The sequence below is a fragment of the Equus caballus genome, chromosome 9 (assembly GCF_041296265.1).
Source record: "Equus caballus isolate H_3958 breed thoroughbred chromosome 9, TB-T2T, whole genome shotgun sequence".
Classification (NCBI taxonomy): domain Eukaryota; kingdom Metazoa; phylum Chordata; class Mammalia; order Perissodactyla; family Equidae; genus Equus; species Equus caballus.
Genome location: NC_091692.1, coordinates 61,759,242 through 61,778,337, shown reverse-complemented (window position 1 = coordinate 61,778,337; position 19,096 = coordinate 61,759,242). Strand labels below are relative to the sequence as shown.

General features: G+C 40.8%; 1 pseudogene; it reads left to right on the top strand.

The window, feature by feature from the left end:
• The first annotated feature begins 224 nt into the window (after positions 1-224).
• Positions 225-19,096, top strand: LOC111774887 (small ribosomal subunit protein uS10-like; annotated as a pseudogene).

Below are 19,096 nucleotides of genomic sequence, written 5' to 3'. Positions count from 1 at the left end.
TAAGGCAATGGCAGTGGGATAGAGAAGAGTAATGGCTTCCGAAGCTGGTTGCGAAGCAGAGTTGACGGAGCAGCATGACTGACTGGATTCAAGGAATGAAGGAATCATGGAGGATGACCCAAGGATGACTCTGGCTTAGGAGATGGGTAAATGGCAGGACCATCGATTGAGCTTGAGGTCTAAGAGAGAATAGGTTTGAGGAAGAAGAGAATGGATTGGCAGTGATGGCAGAAAGAAGGGCATATGTGGATAACGAATACACTTTGGGACATGTTGGGTTTGAGGTGGCTGTGGAATATCCCAACAGAGAAGTCCAGGAGGAGGCAGTTGAGTTCTCAGCTTTGGAGCTCGACAGGGCTGGATACACATTGGGGTCTCCAGCTCCTAGGTGAGCAATCAAGTCACAGCAATGGATAATCACAGAGGTACAGTGTGTAGAGTAAGAAACAGGAAGCTGAGAATAAAACCATGAGTCACAAGGCTGCAATGTCCAGGGCAGAAAACATGAGCTGGAAGCGAAGGTGAGAGAAAAAAGGCTCTGAGGGGAGCTGTGAGTGTGCGGATATGTAGTTACCTCAGAACGTAAACCGAAAAAGAAATGAGGGACTGCTTCATCGTCAGAAGAAGTTGTGCCCATGAAAATTCTTGTTGGTATTTCACTGGCTCGAGTTGTAAAAAATACAGGGAGTGCAAGACCCACCACACCATGTGTAATTTAAACAAACATAAAACTCTAAGTAAATTAGCTAGTAGCACAGATTGTCACAGATTTCCTTATTGGGTTAGGAAACATTTGTTTTCACAGAGGTCTATTCTTTTGAAGAAAAAAAACTTTGAGTTAAAATATATTATTCTCCTTTGATGTCCATAATTAAGAGATTTGACCCAAGCATTCATGAGCCCTTAATGAAAATCAGTGGAATTCTCCCGTTATTGCCAATGGTTTGTTTTCTCATAACTTGAAGAAAAAAGAATCTCTTTCATAGGATCATCAGGGGTAAACAGAATTTCACAAGAAGAGAGATCTCTGTGGAAAAACAAAATTTTAAAAGGGGACAGATCCACTTTCTATTCAGTTTTTCTTTGCCCACGCTCAGACTCCACCAAATAACCTGAACAAATACCAGCGGCTGCTCTGCCCCACCAAAGTCTGGCTATGCTTCAAACATGTGCAAGGAAAGACAATATACTTGACTGGAAAAATATAAAGACAAGGTCAGCCAAGTGCATCTCACTTCATCATGATCTCAGACATCGTTAACCAGAGTGGGCAGCCAGTGGCAGTATGTCAGCCAAAGCCGAGCCCAGCCGAAAGGCAGAGATTTCAGTGCCAGAAAAGTAAATCTCTCCCTGCTTTTCTCCTCTGCTCCCTGGAATCTGATGTTTTGCTGAGTAGCTGGCCAGGTATTCACATTCTTGGTGATTTGGAGGAGGCAGGAACCTTGGTAAAGCAGCAACACACACACACACACACACACACCCCCTCACTTCTGTCCTCTACAATTCCCTGAGACAGGCCCTTTTACTTCAATTGGAATGAAAAGCTTTTAGGTTCTAGAATGAGGCTGAGGATGCTTATGTGAAATTATCCTTTTTCTCTGCTATTTAGTTAGCAGGTGGCTATGGAGACTGCGTTCACATAATGAAATCAGTGGATGACAGAAGGATTGGTGAGAACCTTGAACAACGGGGCTAATGACATGGTAAAGAGAGAGCCGACCTAGGAAGGAGGAAGAGCTGAAGAGAAGAGCAGCAGTGGAGGAGCCAGCAGTGGCACCCGCCAGCAGCTCCTGGAGCCCGTGTGAACTGAAAGCAGAGGCCTGCAGTCCATTCAGCAGAGCAGAAGTGGAACTAAAGACAAAGCACGCAAAGTTGGAAACAATAGAGAAGACAACGTACTTTCTCAGTGAGACTGAGAAAGTCACACACCCTTCGCCCCCCGCCCCCAAAATGACTGGTGGTGTGTTTTGTTCTATTAACCTCTCCCATAAGGTGTCCGGTATGGAAATGCTCCTAGCCTGTAAGTTCCTAAGAAAATCTATTAGTCGTTCCCCTGAAAATGTGTTTGAATGTCAGCAACATGTGGCTTCTCCTGTGGAAGTGAAACAGATGGGGTGTGAGTACCTTCATCTCCTGCCATGTGGAGGTTTGGAGTTAAAGCAGAGGTTCAAACGTGCCGGGATGTGAGCACGATCAGACTGGGTCCAAACCCTGGCTCTACCACATACGGTATGACATTGGATAGGGCCCTAAATATGTCTAAACCTCGCTTTTCTCCTCTGTACGGTGGGAATAATAGTATTCCAGATCCACAATCTTATATCAGCAATTCTGCAATCCAAAGACCTCTGAAAAACAGGGTTTTTTTAAAGCTTGCAGGAACTTCATTTGATAGCAAAACCTGACGTTAACTGACGTGAGATTTTATATAGTTTTAATTTATCCCATGAAGCATGATTTTCCATATGCTCACTGAAGAAATATTAATGTTTGATGACAGATGCCACCCTAGACCTTGTTGGGGGGTGTTATGAAAAATACAGTATATACACAGATTTGTCTCTCAAAAATAAGAATAATTCTGAATTCTAAAGCATACCCAAGATCTGGAGGGAACTTGGATAAGGGATAGAGCCCTGTCCCCTTGGGTTGTCTGAAGTTCTAGGTAGATAATGTGTATGAGGTGCTTGTAACAATGCCTTGTGCTTTGTAAATTTTCAGGAAATACAAGCTAAAATTTATTATTAAAAACACTCAGGGGGCTGGCTCAGCAGCATAGTGGTTAAGTCCACGTGCTCCATGTTGGCAGCCCGGGGTTCACAAGTTTAGATCCTGGGCACAGACCTACACACGGCTCATCAAGCCATGCTGTGGCGTCATCCCACATACAAAATAGAGGAAGACTGGCACAGATGTTAGCTCAGTGACAGTCTTCCTCAAGCAAAAAGAGGAAGATTGGCAACAGATGTTAGCTCAGGGCCAATCTTCTCCACCAAAAGAAAAACCACAACAAAATACCACCACTTGAATAAGGAGTGATTCTACTCTTGTTCTTGTCACTCTGGAATTCACTTAGGGGAAACATCAAATTCTGAAGCTCTGACTCCCCTGCCACAGGCCATGTCACTAAAGAGCCCACACTTGGGAAAAGAACCTCCCTGGTAGGAAGGTTATACAACATGTTTCTGCGGCCGCTGTGGAGTTGAGACCCAGAGCCTAAAGTCAAGAAAAAAGTTCTGAAGGCACAACATCCGAGAATCCCGAGGATAAGGAATGAAAGAAAGTCTGAAATTGGACATCCTCCCAAGGTGGGTGTGGCCTGATAGAAGGAGGTGCAACTTCGGAGCCAGAGAGACTTCCGTCCTAGCCCCACCCTCGCTAGTGGTAGGAATTGCTGGGTCTCAGTTTCTTCCTGTGTGAAATGGGGTACCAATACTTACTGAAATTTTCACCATGATGGTAAAGATCTCTGCATGGGGCCTGGTACATAGAAGGTGCTCAAGAAGTGACCAGCAGACAGACACGTGCACACACCGTGTGGTGACAAGAAAACCAACATTACAATCAAAACAGTTCTGCCTTGCCCTAGATAGACCAGGGCTCCCCTGAGGAAAGATTAACGCCTTTTCTCTCCTGCAAAAGTGAGGATAGGAGGCCAAGCAGAAGGAGCTCTCTGTCTATGACGAGCTCTAAGCCCACAGTGGGGGGAGCTGAGGCCAGCTTCTTCTCTCCCAATGAGACAGTGACCCATGCCTCCTCTGGGGACCAGCGATTCAAAGGAACAGCATGCACAACATGTAGTTGGGGACTACAACGTATCTGTGGGTACATAGATGGTCTATAGGCTCATTCACACCCTGAATCCAGTCTGACTCTAATCCTCATAAAAGGAGTAATTTTAAAGTGTACTTGGGAGGAGAAGGGGTTGTTTCCTGCCATTCAAAGTGAATCCTTTCATGAAGAGGACCTTTCACCCAAACTATCGCCTCGTCCTCCTAAGCCCAGACCAGCACTAACACAAAGAGTGAGCAGACATTCATACAGAGGGGCCTGGAGATGACCCTCAGCCAATGCCTGGTTTTCTACAGTTGGAAACTTTGACCTACTACTACTACTACTGCTATTACTACTACTACTTTGATCATCACATTTTCTTCAGACCTGAGCCGTAGGACTTGGGAAATGCCAAGTGTAAGACATTATCAACCTCCCGGTTTTCCTCAGCACCATTCCTTTCCTCTTTCCTGCTCACTTTGGCTGGAGGTGAGGATCTCCTCGTTTCCCACCCTCTGATGGGCCTCAGGGGTTCGGCCCTCATTCCAGATGAGTCACGGCAGCATTGAGAACACACCTTCGCAGCGCCTGCCCCCCACCCCAGCATGAAGAGGCTTCCTGGCCCATCCTGTGAATGGCGGCTCTCCATGAACTTACCGCATCTCTTCAAAGCAGGATGGCTCAACAGGCAGACCACCCATGTGGTTAGGGAACCAACAAACCTCAGGCAACAGAAGAAGGGATGGAGGATGAACACGGGCTAGAGAGAAGGGAATTTTTTAGGAAAAATTTGACATTTGATTAAATTTTTAAAGCATTGAAGTATGAAATAAATATCCATGAGTCCATACTGGTATAAATAAATAAATGTAAGAGAAAAGGTTGCTCTTTCTTGGAAAAGAATCCACTTAGTAAATGTAGGAAGAATGAAGAAAATAGAAAATCAGCATTAGAACGCCACAGTAATAATTGCTGCAGGCAAGATGCACTGATGGATGCTAATATTAGCAGGCAAAAGTTTGAGGAGAAACAGGATATTTGCACAGTCTCAAAGTATTTTTACCATCATCCTCATTAATTACAAAGAGAAAAATAGTAAGCTTACAGTGGAGAAATTCAGCAGACACCACCTTAACCAGGGATCAAGATCCACATCACCAGTATTGAGACACCTTGACAGACGTACCCCCTGATATTTTGCACTAAGAAGAGTTTTCTTGCCAAAAATGCATGACTTCAACTTAACCATCAGAAAACACTAAGCAACCACAAGTTAAGGGACATTCTATGAAATAACTGACCAGTACTCTTCAAAACTCTCAAGGTCTTGACAGACGAGGAAAAACAGTGGGATTGTTATAGGTTGAATTGACTAAGGAGACATGATGATCAAACGCAGCATGGGGCCCTGGATTGGATATGGGAACAGTAAAAGGACATTGGTGGGAAAACTGGTGAAATCTAAACAAAGTCAGTAGTTTAGTTAATAGTATTGCACTTGTGTTAATTTCTGAATTTTGATCATTGTACTATGGTTCCGCTTGGTGTTAGCAAGGAAAGCTGGGTGAAGCATATAGGGGAACTCTCTGTAGTGTTTTTGCTGCTTTTCTGTAAGTCTAAAATTATGTCAAAATAAAAGTTGAGGTTTTTTTTAAAAAAAAGTAATGGGGACTATCATCGGACTGCTCACATTGTTGATTTGGTATTATTTCTATTGTGAAATCTGTATTAGGAGAGGGAGAGGGAAGATGAGGCACTAGAATGGTTTCGGGGCTCGGGGCTTCTAAATGCTGCTCTGGGAAAATTGGCTTTGTCCCCAGAAAGTCCCCAAGCAGCTCTATTCCTCCCCTAAGCCCATTTCTTCACTCCTTGGAGGTTGAAAGAACTTAGAAACCCCTGCTCCTGCATCACCACGCCACATCCAGGATGGTGTGGCCAGACTTTCTGGCGTCAATAGAGCAATCCCACCAGAACAGACCATTCGACCCTAATTCCAGGGACAGAGCATGCAATGCCTGGAGGCAGGGTCATTTCCTTAGAGTAATAACAGAACCTAATTTGAAAGTTGTACGAATTAGAAAAGATATATGCTACAACATGGGTAGACCTTGAAAACATCCTGTTAAGTGAAATAAGCCAGACACAAAAGTAAAATATGATTCTACTTTATGAGGTACCTAAAATAGGCAAATTCACAGAGACAAAATATAGAATAGTGGTTACCAGAGGTTGAGAGGAGGGAGAAATGAGGAGTTGCTTAATGGTACAGAATTTCTCCTGGGATGATGAAAAAATTCTGGAGATGGATAGCAGTGATAGATAGTTGCACAACATTATGAATGTATTTAATGCCACTGAATTGTACACTGAAAAATGGTTAAAGTGGTAAATTTTATGTTATCTACATCTTACCACAATTTAAAAAATACTAAAAAAAAATTAAAAGAATTAGGTGAGATGATCAAAAGCTCCTATAAAGCCCCGGCCCATGGTGGACACTCAGGCACCATCAGCTTCTTCCTTCACTAAAGTTTCAGAAACTAGAAGTATTATATAGTTACTCACTGTGATTTTTAGCAGTGGCAGCCACGTGTAACTTTTATAATTAACCACTTTCTTAACCTCATTATGTCCTGGTTTTCAGCATTTATTTTTTACTCTATGCAACATTAAGACTGAACATTGAATTTTTTTTTTTAAATATCAGGCTCAAATGTTCTGTAAGATCATTTCTGTTTAGAATAACAGGTAAAAACTGAAACTGACTACATGATCCTCATGCTGCTATGAGGAAATGTGGCCATGGCTCGAGGTGCCGCTTTGCAAATATGCTTGCAACTATACCCCACTTCTATTGCTTAATTAAATTGTGTTTCTCCCCAGATTTGCCCAATCACTTCTAACTCCCCACCTCCACTGCCACTGCTGCCATCACTCCCAGCACTTCTAGCTGAGGACACCGGAGGCACCTAGAGAGAGAATTTCATGCCTAGTCTCGCAGCCTAGGTTTGGCATTGCTGTGTGGCCACTGTAGCTGAATTTGGAAATCCCTGTTAGAGTTAGTATTATGACGTCTTACTGCTGCTGAGCGTGTGGCCAAACTCTGCTAATACGCTGACACGCAGCTGGTGTTTCAACGCCCTTGTCACTCAGCTCTGGTTTTGTGAAGAGGCTCCTCGCTCCCTGGTGAGTCGTTAATGCTCACTCAGCCTTTTGTTAAATGAGCCTTACATGCAGGGTCCTGGCCTCGGACACCAGGGTAAGACGTTGACTTGCAGAATGCTTCTTTTTTTATGGTTTTCTGTGATGGAACATTGTATTGTTCCACATTTTAGCTTTGGTTTTGTAATCACTGATTATATAATGAATTCTGATTCTGTGCCTGCAAAATTGGTCTGCACTATTAAAGGCGCAGGAGAGCATGCAGCTGATTTAGAACACACGGAGATGAGACTCTGGGCCCGTACCTCGCACCCCCATGCCTGCTAATCTCGTGAGAGATCAGTCTCACATTATACTACAGTTTTGGGGGGAATGGCAGGGGCGCAGCATGACACTCCTTTGCTTCTGCGCAAAGAGTAGCAGATCTTAGGATGATTTGAAATTTGGAAAACATCAGCCACCTATAGTGGGGCTGACTCCATCTGCCTCACTCATCTCCAAGTGCTTGAAAGTCTGTGTCCTTGATCTCAAGATTAGGGTTGCCAGACAAGATACACAACTCCCAGTTAAATTACAGTTACAGATAAACAATGGATACTTTTTTAGTGTAAGTAGTTGTATGTCTCAAATATTGAATAAGATGTACTTATGCCAAAAAATGATTTGTTATTTATCTGAAATTCAAATTTAACTGGGCATCCTCTTATTTTTTTTTTTTTTTAAAGATTTTATTTTTTCCTTTTTCTCCCCAAAGCCCCACGGTACACTGTTGTGTATTCTTCGTTGTGGGTCCTTCTAGTTGTGGCATATGGGATGCTGCCTCAGCGTGGTTTGACGAGCAGTGCCATGTTCACGCCCAGGATTCGAACCAAGGAAACACTGGGCCGCCTGCAGCGGAGCGTACGAACCCAACCACTCAGCCACGGGGCCAGCCCCCATCCTCTTATTTTTATTTGCTAAATCTGGCAACCCTACTTGAGATTAGACTCTCGTCGTTGTCCTGTCCTCCAGGTCTGTCCTTGTGGGCCTCCTATAATGCATTCTGCCAAGAAGCCTGAGACAGAATGAGGCAAAGGAAGAATCTTAATCACATTTGGCTTTTTGTTCTTATCTAGCTCCAAGTGTCACAGATATGCACTGAATTCATAAATAAATTAAAACGTCATTTGGACAGCTGAAGTTTAATTCATTTTTTCCTGAAACTTTAGCAACCTTGGATTCCACTGAGGGGAAGGATGGTGTGAAGAGGAAAGAATGATCGAGAGATCAAGAGATCTGGTCACTTATCCCAGGTCAAGTGGCCATGGTGTGGCACTCTCTCTTTAGTCTCTATTTGCAAACTTAAAGAATTAGATTAAATGACCTCTAAGGTCCCTTCTGGGGCTGAAAAGTCAATGATTCTAGCTTCAAAAGGTCCGAAACTTCTGAGGTATGTTATTGGAAAATCACAGTATTAGATGAAAAAAATTTTTAAAGATCAAGAATTTTTTAGGGGCTGGCCCGGTGGCGCAGTGGTTAAGTTAGCACATTCTACTTCTCGGCGGCCCGGGGTTCGCCAATTGGGATCCTGGGTGTGGACATGGCTCCGCTTGGCAGGCCATGCTGTGGTAGGTGTCCCACATATAAAGTAGAGGAAGATGGGCATGGATGTTAGCTAAGGGCCAGGCTTCCTCAGCAAAAAAGAGGAGGATTGGCAGTAGTTAGCTCAAGGTTAATCTTCCTCAAAAAAAATTTTTTTTAGTTAAAAATAAGAATTTTTTAGCTATGCTGAAAATTTCTAATGAGTTGTCTACCGAATTTCCATCTAAGAGTACAAATCGTGACATCCTCAGAACTCTTGCTATTGCATTAAATATTTTGTGCAAATCTTTTGCTCAATTACTATCCAGGTACAAGATTTACCTGTCAGAATACTCTAATAGAATTTTCCACATCTCTTGTTCTTAAATGACTTTGGTAAAATCCAACATTCTAAATTGAAGCTGTTGCATGGACTTAAGTCATTAGTAGTTACTCTAAGAAGAGTAACTACTATGAGTAATCTAATATAATCTTGGGTAAAGGAATAGGTTCTATGGAAACATTCTTAACCTAGGCCCAAAATATATGCTAAGGAAAAAGGCACTTATGTGAGCACAATACTCATTCTTTTCAAGTAGACTCAACAAACATATTGATCGCTTGGGTCATCCCATATGCTCCTCTGGCTTCAACCTCCATTTATATGTTTGAGGCTTCCAAATATCCATGTCCACATTTCATTTCTCTCCTGAGTTGCAGAGCCAAATTTCCAACTCCTTACTAGAAATTTCTACCCGATGTCCCACAGGCATCTCACACAGTAAATCTAAAATGAAATTCCTAGTATCTTTACCCCAAAACCTGCTCTATTGGTCTCTTCAAACTTGGTTAATGGCATTATTATCCATCATCATTCTTGCACAAGTCAGAAATCTGGTAATTACGTCCACCCTGAATCAACAGGTTACCAAATCAAGTCGGTTCTACCTCCTAAATATCTTGTGAATCTATGTCCCCTTTAGCCATTCCAAGGCCACTGCCTTAGTTCAAGCCCTCTCACCTGGACTATGGCAGAGAGTAGTCTTCAGAATCCTTCCCATCCATCCACACAGAGACAGAGTGGTATTTCTAATATAGGGCTCAGTTCATCCTACCCCTGCTAGCAGTAGCTCTCCACTGCCTAGAGAAGAAGGCCCCAACTCTTTCACATGGTAAACGTGACCTTTTGATTCCTGACCACAACTGATTATTCCAACATCATCTCCCTCCACAATACTTTAACACCCAGCAACTTGCCATTTCCCCAATCCATTATCTCCTTCCAAGCTTGCCTATACTGACCCATTTATGGAAATACCCCTCCCTCACCTTCTCCAGCTGGTGAGTTCCTACTCATCCTTTAAGACTTCATTCAAGTGTCACCTCTGGGCAGGCTTCTCTGCCTGGTCCCTTTCCTTACCCCACCCCATGCCAGGTTAATGACTCCTTCTCCTACAATGCCTCAGCATGTTGTTTATACCTTAAGTGTACTGCTAACCCTTTGCATTACAATTATGTATTTTTTGTTGTCTTCCTCCACTAAACTAAGAACTCTTTGAAGATGAGGCCATGGTTTACTTGGCTTTGATTCCTCGGACCTATCAAGGGGGCTGGTACAAAGCAAGTGCTCCTTAGACATTATTTTGGGAGGGAGAGAGGGATGGGTAAGTGAAAAGGTGACATTTCTAGATAGGCATTGTGCTAAGTGCTTTATCTCATTTATATCCTATAACAACTTCAAGAGGAACATACTACTATTACCTCCATTTTATAGATTAAGAAATCAAGAGTTTAAGTAACTTGTCCAAGTCCACATGGTTAATAAGTGATAGAGCCCACACAAGGCTTTTGATCCTCCAGATTCTTTCCATTCTCAGCCCTGTGGGGGTATTAATGAGCAGAGGAGAGGTCAAATGTCAGGAGGCATTAAGGGGGCACTATAAGGAGCAGGGATATTCCACAGACTGGATAATGTCTCTCAATTATTAGAAACTCATTACTGATTAAATATTCTGTGAATCCCACTTAAATTTCAGGTTTCCTGGTCTTTATTTTTACTTTTCATGTTTTTTATTACTATGAAATATTCACTATTGCAGAAAAAGTGCATATAACATATATATGGTTTAAGAATAATTATTATGTGTGCAACCCTCACCTGTGTCAAGAAATAGACTTGCCAGGGCCTTAGAACCCTGCCCACCTTGTCTCTCTTCCTGAGCCCTGGAGGACCCACCATCCTGACTTCTATGATAATCATTTCCTTGCTTCTATTTGTTGCTTTGCCCATAGATATAGATATAGAGATAGAAATAGAGATATATATTTCAAAAGTTTCCTATTGCTGCTATAACAAGTTACCACAAACTTACCGGCTTAAAATTATCTTATAGTTCTAGGGGTAGAATCTAAAATGGGTCTGCAGGACTATGTTCCTTCCAGACGCTCTAGGGGAGAATCTGTTATCTTGCCTTTTCTAGTTTCTACAGGCTGCCTGCAATCCTCGACTTGTGGCCCTTTCCTCCGTCTTCAAAGCCAGCAGTATGGCATCTTCTCTCTCCTTTGCCCTCTGCTTCTTTCTCTTCTCTTTATTACTCTGACTTTCCTACCTCCCTCTTACAAGGACCCTTGTGACTACACAGGGCTCAACTGGATAATCCAGAATAATCTCCCCGTCTCAAAATTCTTAACTTAATCACATTTGCAAAATTCTTTTTGCCGCATAAGGTAACATATTCACAGGTTCCAAGGACTAGGACATGGATATCTTTGGGGGCTATTCAGCTTATCACAACTCCTAAATAATTTCCTTTAGTTATGTCTATTTTTGACCTTTATGTATATGGAATCATATTGTATATATTCTTTTGCTCATATAGTCCATTTACAATTAACATATTATTTAAAACTGGAATTTAAAAGCACCATCTCATTTATATTTGTTCCATCTATTGTGTGTTGCTTTTTCTTTCATTTCTTGCCTTCTTGGATTGTTCAAAAAAAAATTATTTTAATCATTCTATTCTTTTCCTTCTACTGATATGGAAATTATATACTCTAATTTTTAGTGATTATCCTAGAAATTAACATGCATCTTTAATTTAAAGTCTGGAATTAATCAATGCCTTTGCCTTTCTCCCACAAAAGTCAAAGATCTTAAAATATTTTAATTCCATTTACCCTTCCTGACATGTTATTGTTATTTTAATTCTATTGAGTTTTTATTGTTCTAACTTCGCCCTTCAAGACAATGTTATTGTTGTTTTATACAGTTAACATTCACTTAGATGTATCCATATGTTTTCTTTGTTCTTCTTCTATCTCAGGTCTTCCTTGTGAGATCACTTTTATTCTACCTAAAGAAAACTCTTAGAGTGTGGTGGTGGCAAATTCTCTCAGCTTCAATCTGTCTACAAATGACTTTAGGGCCAGCCCCAGTGGCCTAGTGCTTAAGTTCCTCATGTTCCACTTCAGCAGCCCAGGTTCAGGTCCCAGGCACAGATTTACACCACTTCTCTGTCAGTGGCCATGCTATGGGGGTGGCCCATATCCAAAAAGAGGAAGATTGGCAGTGAATGTTAGCTCATGGCGAATCTTCCTCAGCAAAAGTAAAATAAAATAAAAAGGTCTTTATTTTGACCTCATTCTTGAAAGATACTTTTGTTAGGTGTAGAATTCTAGGTTGGCAATTATTTAAGTGCATTGGTGGTTTCATTACACAGGCTTCAGGCTTCCTTCATTACTATTAAGAATCCAGCTATTGTCTAGTTGCCACTACTTTAAAGAACATCTTTTTCTCTGGTTGATTTTAAGATTTTGTTTGTCTTTATTTTGCTAAAGTTTTACAATGATAGGTCTAGATGTAGATATCTTTTTATTTTTCCTGGTTATCATTCTTGAATCTGTAGATTGATGTCTTTGATCAGTTCTGAAAAATTCGTAGTCATTCTCTCTTCAAATACTATCTTTATCCAAGTCCTTCTCTCCTCTCCTTCTGGAAGTCTGATTAATGAATGGTAGACATTTTCACTCTATTCTTCGTGTCTCTTAACTTCTCTTTTATATGTGCTATATTGTTGTCTCTCTGTAATACACACTAAATAATTTCTTCTGATCTATATTTCGGTTCTCTAATTCTCTCTTCAGTTGTGTCTAAGCTCCTTGAACATGTCTATTGAGTTTTTAACTTGGGTTATTGTATTTCCTTCTTTTGGGAAGTTCTATTTTGTTCTTTTTAAAATCTGCTGGGTCACTTTTATCATTTTCTTTTCTGTACATATATTTTCTATTTTTTCTTTGAATTTAGTAAGCACAGTTGTTTTTGTAGACTTTGTCTAATAATTTCAAAATCTAAAGTATTTTGAGGTCTCTTTCTTCTGGTTCTCATTCTTGATGGCTTATGTCCTTATAGGCTTAGTTATTTTTGACTGTATGTTGTTCATTGTCCTGAAAATGTATTTGGGGGAAATTCTTTGAAGCCTAGGATGACACTAATTTTCTCCAGAAAGAACTTTCACTTGCTTCTTCTAGGCATACAGGGGCTCTTTAAACTAAATCACTTTAAACTAAATTCACAACTTGAGAGGACTTTATGGTGTCTCTTTGTTGTTGTTTTTGGTATTGTTTGTTTATTTATTTATTTATTTATTTATTTTTTAAAGATTTTATTATTTCCTTTTTCTCCCCAAAGCCCCCCGGTACATAGTTGTATATTCTTCATTGTGGGTTCCTCTAGTTGTGGCATGTGGGATGCTGCCTCAGCGTGGTCCAATGAGCAGTGCCATGTCCGCGCCCAGGATTCGAACCAACGAAACACTGGGCTGCCTGCAGTGGAGCGCGCGAACCCAACCACTTGGCCACGGGGCCAGCCCCCTTTCTTTTTTTTTTTTTTGATCACCAAAGTAATATGGATTTGGAAGCTGTGAAAGTACCAACTTGAAGTTATACCTCCTCAGAGTAGTTCCTGGCCATTACTGCCTATCTTGCTGTGCTCATTATAAGGGCAACTTTTCCTGTAATCTCCTGGTCCTGAGGGTGGAGGCACATTTACTTTTATTTCACCCTTGCTCTGAGGGTTTGACCCATATTAGTGAGGTCCTGAGCTTTTGTTTTTGTCCCCCATGTCTTGAGAAGCCCTCAAAACTGAAGTTCAAATTAGCTCAAATTGGAAAATACCCTTAGTTCAAAAAAAGCATTAAGGTGCTGCTTAAGTTTCAGAGATCTTGTTTCCCCTTTGATTTTGGACTTTGGTTTCTTGCTATCTTGCCAGATCTTCGATTCTTCTAAGAAGTCAAAAAAAATTTTTTTAGTCAATATTTTTGGTTGTTTCTAGTGGGAGTATTTAGTCAATATTTTGGTTGTTTCTATCCTGCCTTATTCCTGGAAATGGAAGTCCTTCCCTGATCTTCCTAGGCTTGGTTGAATGCACACTTAGAAACTATAAACTGACATGACCTGCTCTAAGCAAGTTAACATATGGAAAAGCAAGCAGTTGTTTTTTAACTCAGAACTTCAGGAAAAGAATCATTGCAAAGGTTCCCTTTTATAGACTAAAAAAATTGAATTGCATAAAACTTTTCAGGAACATACCTAAAATTTTCTAAGAAATGTTTTCCAAAAAATTTAATTTTCTAACCACTACTAAATTATTTTAAATTTACAACACTTGATCCAGAAATTGCTTTTCCAGCAAACTCAACCACCCAAGATTCCAAGAATAGGTCTAAAATGACTCTACACAGTCCAATTAGATGACAAAAGGCTCATCACTTAATTCAATGTACTTTATTCATCAGAAAGTCCCTAATGCCTCTTTCAGAATTTATTAACTCTTATTTTATACACAATTCAGAGAAACCTTAATCTCTGGTTTTCTAGCCCATAAACCTTTAGAAACAATAACTTGAAAGAAGATAGGCATTTTGAAAGGTGGGCTCATTGTAAGAACCAGGTACAGCATCTGACAGCTCCACGACGAGAGAATAGAAGGACTATAAAAGTCTGCCCAAAAAGCTCGAGAAGAGGCAAAATGGAGACATTTAGCCCAACTTACTACAGCAGCTCACAGGAGACTCCCTGCTGTGCTCCACACACAGTGAACAAACTCTTGGTGCTGATCCTGCGGCAGTATCAAACCAGTGCGGCTGTTTCTGGAAGCAGAGTAATGTCTTTAATCCATTTTCTATCTGTATAAGGAATTAAAATTAAAATTACTTTATGATAAATTTTTTTTCTGATTTGGAGAATCTCACTCACTAGCGGGATCCAGTAAATAAGCATTTTTCTATTGTAGCCTCTTAAAACCGAGTTTCCCTCTGAGACTCACTCCAGAAAACTCAGAGCTTATAAATGACCTAAATGTGCCTTTAAGTCCTTTAGCCTTCCAAGTAGGAGTTAAAAGAAGGCGTGTTTTTCTCAGTATCACTAAGTTCTAGAATAGGAACATAAGAGAAAGCAGCAAGAGGGGCATTTGAGAGAAAGCGTCAGAGATACAGAGGGTCTTTATTTCAGAACAGCCTCACTTCAGGCAGGTTATATAGACACAAAAAAGAGAACTTTATGGAAGCGTCAAGTGTCAAATGGAAATGTCACGATTGTTAAGTGATCGATAATAATCAAAGTTCAAAGGGTGCATGAGGAAGGGGAGGTGAAGGGAGTGGGAGGAAATAAAATTCTCTTCAGATGGCCTTCCTTTTGTTTATCTCCCTTTCAGCACAAATAATGCCAGCCCTGCCTCCCGAGCTATGTTGGAAGCCAGGGCTCTCAGCTTACACATTGATTTTGGATCCAACTTGAAATTGTGCGCCCTGCGCCTGCAGTATTAGAATCATTACCTGAAAGTTTTCCGACTTGCTGATCCCATGAGATGAGGTGCTGAGCTTTAGTATCAGTCTCATTATTATATTGTTAGTATCATTCCAGAGTCTCAAAAGCTGGAAAACCCAGCACCTGCTTATTGTGAGACAGTGGCGACTTCATGATCTTCAAATTCAATTCCCTGTATTTTCCCCTTAGCATTTATCATACCAGCTTGAGACTTTTTTTAGAACTTAATTTATATTTATAAGTTTTTTCTTTTTTTGGTTCCACAAATGGAGTTAATAACTGACCTGTGAGAGGAAAGGACTTGCATTTTGTTCAGAATTGGCAAATCGTTTCCATTTTGCAAGCCAGTTATGGTCAATTTGATGGAAAAACATCTTTTGAAGAATATTGAAACTGCTCCCAGGCTCAGGAGGAAAGAGCTGTGAGATCCATTAGCAATGTCTGCCCCAACCCAGGACAGGGAATGCAATAAGCCTGTCAAATATTTGTTATCCTTGGCTTAGTTCAACAAATATTTATCGAATGGTTATTGTATGCCAAGTAGTATGTAAAGTGCAGGCTTTTTGTTTGTTTTGTGTTGTTTTTGTTTTAAATAAAGGAGACATGGCTCCTGCCTTTATGAAGTTGTAATATATGGCGGACATATGAACAAACAACTAAAATACAGTGTGGCATTTGCAATAATGAAAGCCTACATGAGGTCCAGAAGGTCAGAGAGGAAGAAGTAAGACGGGGCATCAGGGAAGAAGTCTAGGAGAAGGCCAAACATAAGAAATTTCAGGAGGCTGGGTGGCCTGGACCCACCCCTTCTCACTTCAATCTCTTCCAAATAGCAGAGCACAAGGATATTACCAGTTCCCGGGTAGGTTTCCAATAGGCATCCTAATAAGTAGCCTCTATAGTTTGTCTCTCTGTCAAGCACAGCCTTCATCTCATTATCAATGAATCCCAGCTAAATGACACAAGGGTATGCAGACTACTGCCCTAGGGGCATCTGAAGGAGCCAACCTAGGACTGCACAGAGAGCTCTCCAGGGGGCTCAGGCTTTCAAAGCACACAGGCTAACAGGGACAGGAATGACTCATAACCAAGAGCAATTATTTTTAAAAGGAATAAGCTTTGTAAGTACTGTCAGGAAGGTCAAAATCCAGGATAATCTGAGGCTTGTGAAAAATGCTAAACAAAAGGGCTTTTTACAAGTTATGTTTGGACTAAAACAACTAACCAAGTAAGATCAATTCCTGGGAAAGATATGTAATGCTAATATGTATAAGAGCTTTATAAGAAAAAAATCAAAATTACCGAATTACTTCCCATTATTTTCCGTGATATAAGGTGTTTCTCACAAGGTGGTACATCCGAATCACCTAGAGTGTTTGTTAAAAGGTGTATTCTCAATCCCCAGCTCAGATCTACTAACCTGCAGTCTCTGAGAGCAGGCTGGAAATGTGCATTTTTTTTTTTTTTTAAAGATTTCATTTTTTCCTTTTTCTCCCCAAAGCCCCCCGGTACATAGTTGTGTATTCTTCGTTGTGGGTTCTTCTAGTTGTGGCATGTGGGACGCTGCCTCAGCGTGGTCTGATGAGCAGTGCCATGTCCGCGCCCAGGATTCGAACTAACGAAACACTGGGCCGCCTGCAGCTGAGCGCGTGAACTTAACCACTCAGCCACGGGGCCAGCCCCTGGAAATGTGCATTTTTAACAGCCTCTGCCTCCTTTAAGCGATTCCGATGTAATCTAAAGATTTTAAACCACTACTTTTAAGGACAGAATGACAAAAGCTATAAGGAAATGAAGTCCAAGATAAATGAAGAGGTGGTAAGAGAGCACCAGCTGCTTCAAATGAGTTTAATTCTGCAAATCTCGTGAAATACATCTAGGATAATGAAATAATTTACAGATATGATCATACAAATATCAACAACAATCTTTAAGAAACTATGGAGAATGGTGAAATCACTAGAAGCTTGGAGAGAGGCAAATATTAGTTGCCATTATGTGGCAAAAATGAAGACTCAAAAAAATATGGAATTGTCAGTTTTACATGGATTCCTAGAAAAACTTTGGAAAGAGTCAACAAAAAGCGTTTGTAAACCCTTAAAAATGGAGTGTTGATCATTAAGAGTCAGCCTGGAGTCACCACAAATAAATCTACATGTATCTTTTATTTTAAGCTGCATCAACCCCTTGTTGAAAATAGTCAAGTCATAGTAAATAATAAACTGCACATACTAAACTGACCTCATGTCTTTTTTTTGATGTCTGCTAAAACAATAGAATGATGAAGTTCGTTTATGTTGAGTTTTTGGTAGGCATTTGACAAAGTATCTCATGATATGTATTGGACCGGATGGAGAAATCTGAGAAAACTGATAGGACTAACCATTAATATTTACTGAGAGCCTACTCTACGTCAGGAACTGTGCTATGTTTTGTGAGTACAATTCATTTAATCCTCAGCCCATCCCTATAAAGTAAAAACAGTTCTTCCATTTTACAGATGAGGAAACTAAGCAGAGATTCATCAGGTAACTTGCTCATGGTTGTGTAGCTAAGATATGGTGGAGCTGGGGTTTTAGGGGTCTACTCTGAGATCAGAGCTTGGGTGCCTAACAACAGCGCTGTTTCCGATGGACGGAGCCACATCTGGGGAAAATACCATGTCCAGAAGGAGTTGATCTGTGGATTCATGCCAACCAGAGGGAATGACTAATGAGTGCCGTGGGTCTCCAAAATTGTCCCAGAGCTGCTTGACATTTTTATTAGTGACTTGGATAAAGGTATAGAAATTGGGCTTATCAAATTTACAGATGGCAGAAGGCTACTGGGAGGGATAGTTAATACCATAAACGAGAGAATCATGATCCAGAATGATCTTGGCAGATGGGAACAAAAGGCCAGAGCCAAGAATATGAAATTTAATAAAGACCACAGTAAAATCTTGTACCCTTGGTTTCAAAAGTTAGTACAATTAGGAACACCCAGCTTAAGAGCATAAAAAAAAATGTAGAAACCTAGGTGATTAATCACATCCATTGATATGGTCAGTCTCCTATAGTTTGAATTCAAAATGATAAATATGCAAAAACAACAACAAAATGACCTAATAGACTTTTATGTCCAATTGGCTGCTTGACCCACACCCCTCCAAAGCTGAAGCTACCATATTTCATCAAATCTGAGATGCCACTGATTACAAGATGCACCAGTGTCTTAGTATCACTGAGAAAGGGAGAGGGGATGCCACTAATTAAACTAGGATACAATGCTTTCATATCACTTAGCATTTTTATTTTATATTGACTGAAACAATTTTTTAAACTTTAATAGCTCTTAGAGGAAGACATGGTCACCATTGCAGCTCCTGACTTGCAGCTGTTTGCTCTTACCCAGGAACAGATTGGTCAGAGAGTTTGTAAGGATCCAGAAAGACACCCATGGAGCCAGAAGGGAGGATTCGCCAAATTAGAGTCACACTAACTAGCTGCAGCAGAAAACCCCTGCAGAAGGTGTGGGCAGACTTGATTTAGAGATACAAAGTAAAAGAACCTCAAAGTGAAAGGACGTGGGCTTCCACCAAGACTCTGACAATCACTACAAGAAAAATTCTTCCTGTGGAAGGTTCTAAGACAGGATCGTTTCCAGATGAGAATCCACAAGCAATCATTGATTTGCACAGTTCTGAGAGCATTAGCAGACTACTTCCAACAATGTAGAGCCAGGAGTACAGGTTGAAGTCGCCATTGCTGATGCTCAAATTAACAATATTAATTAA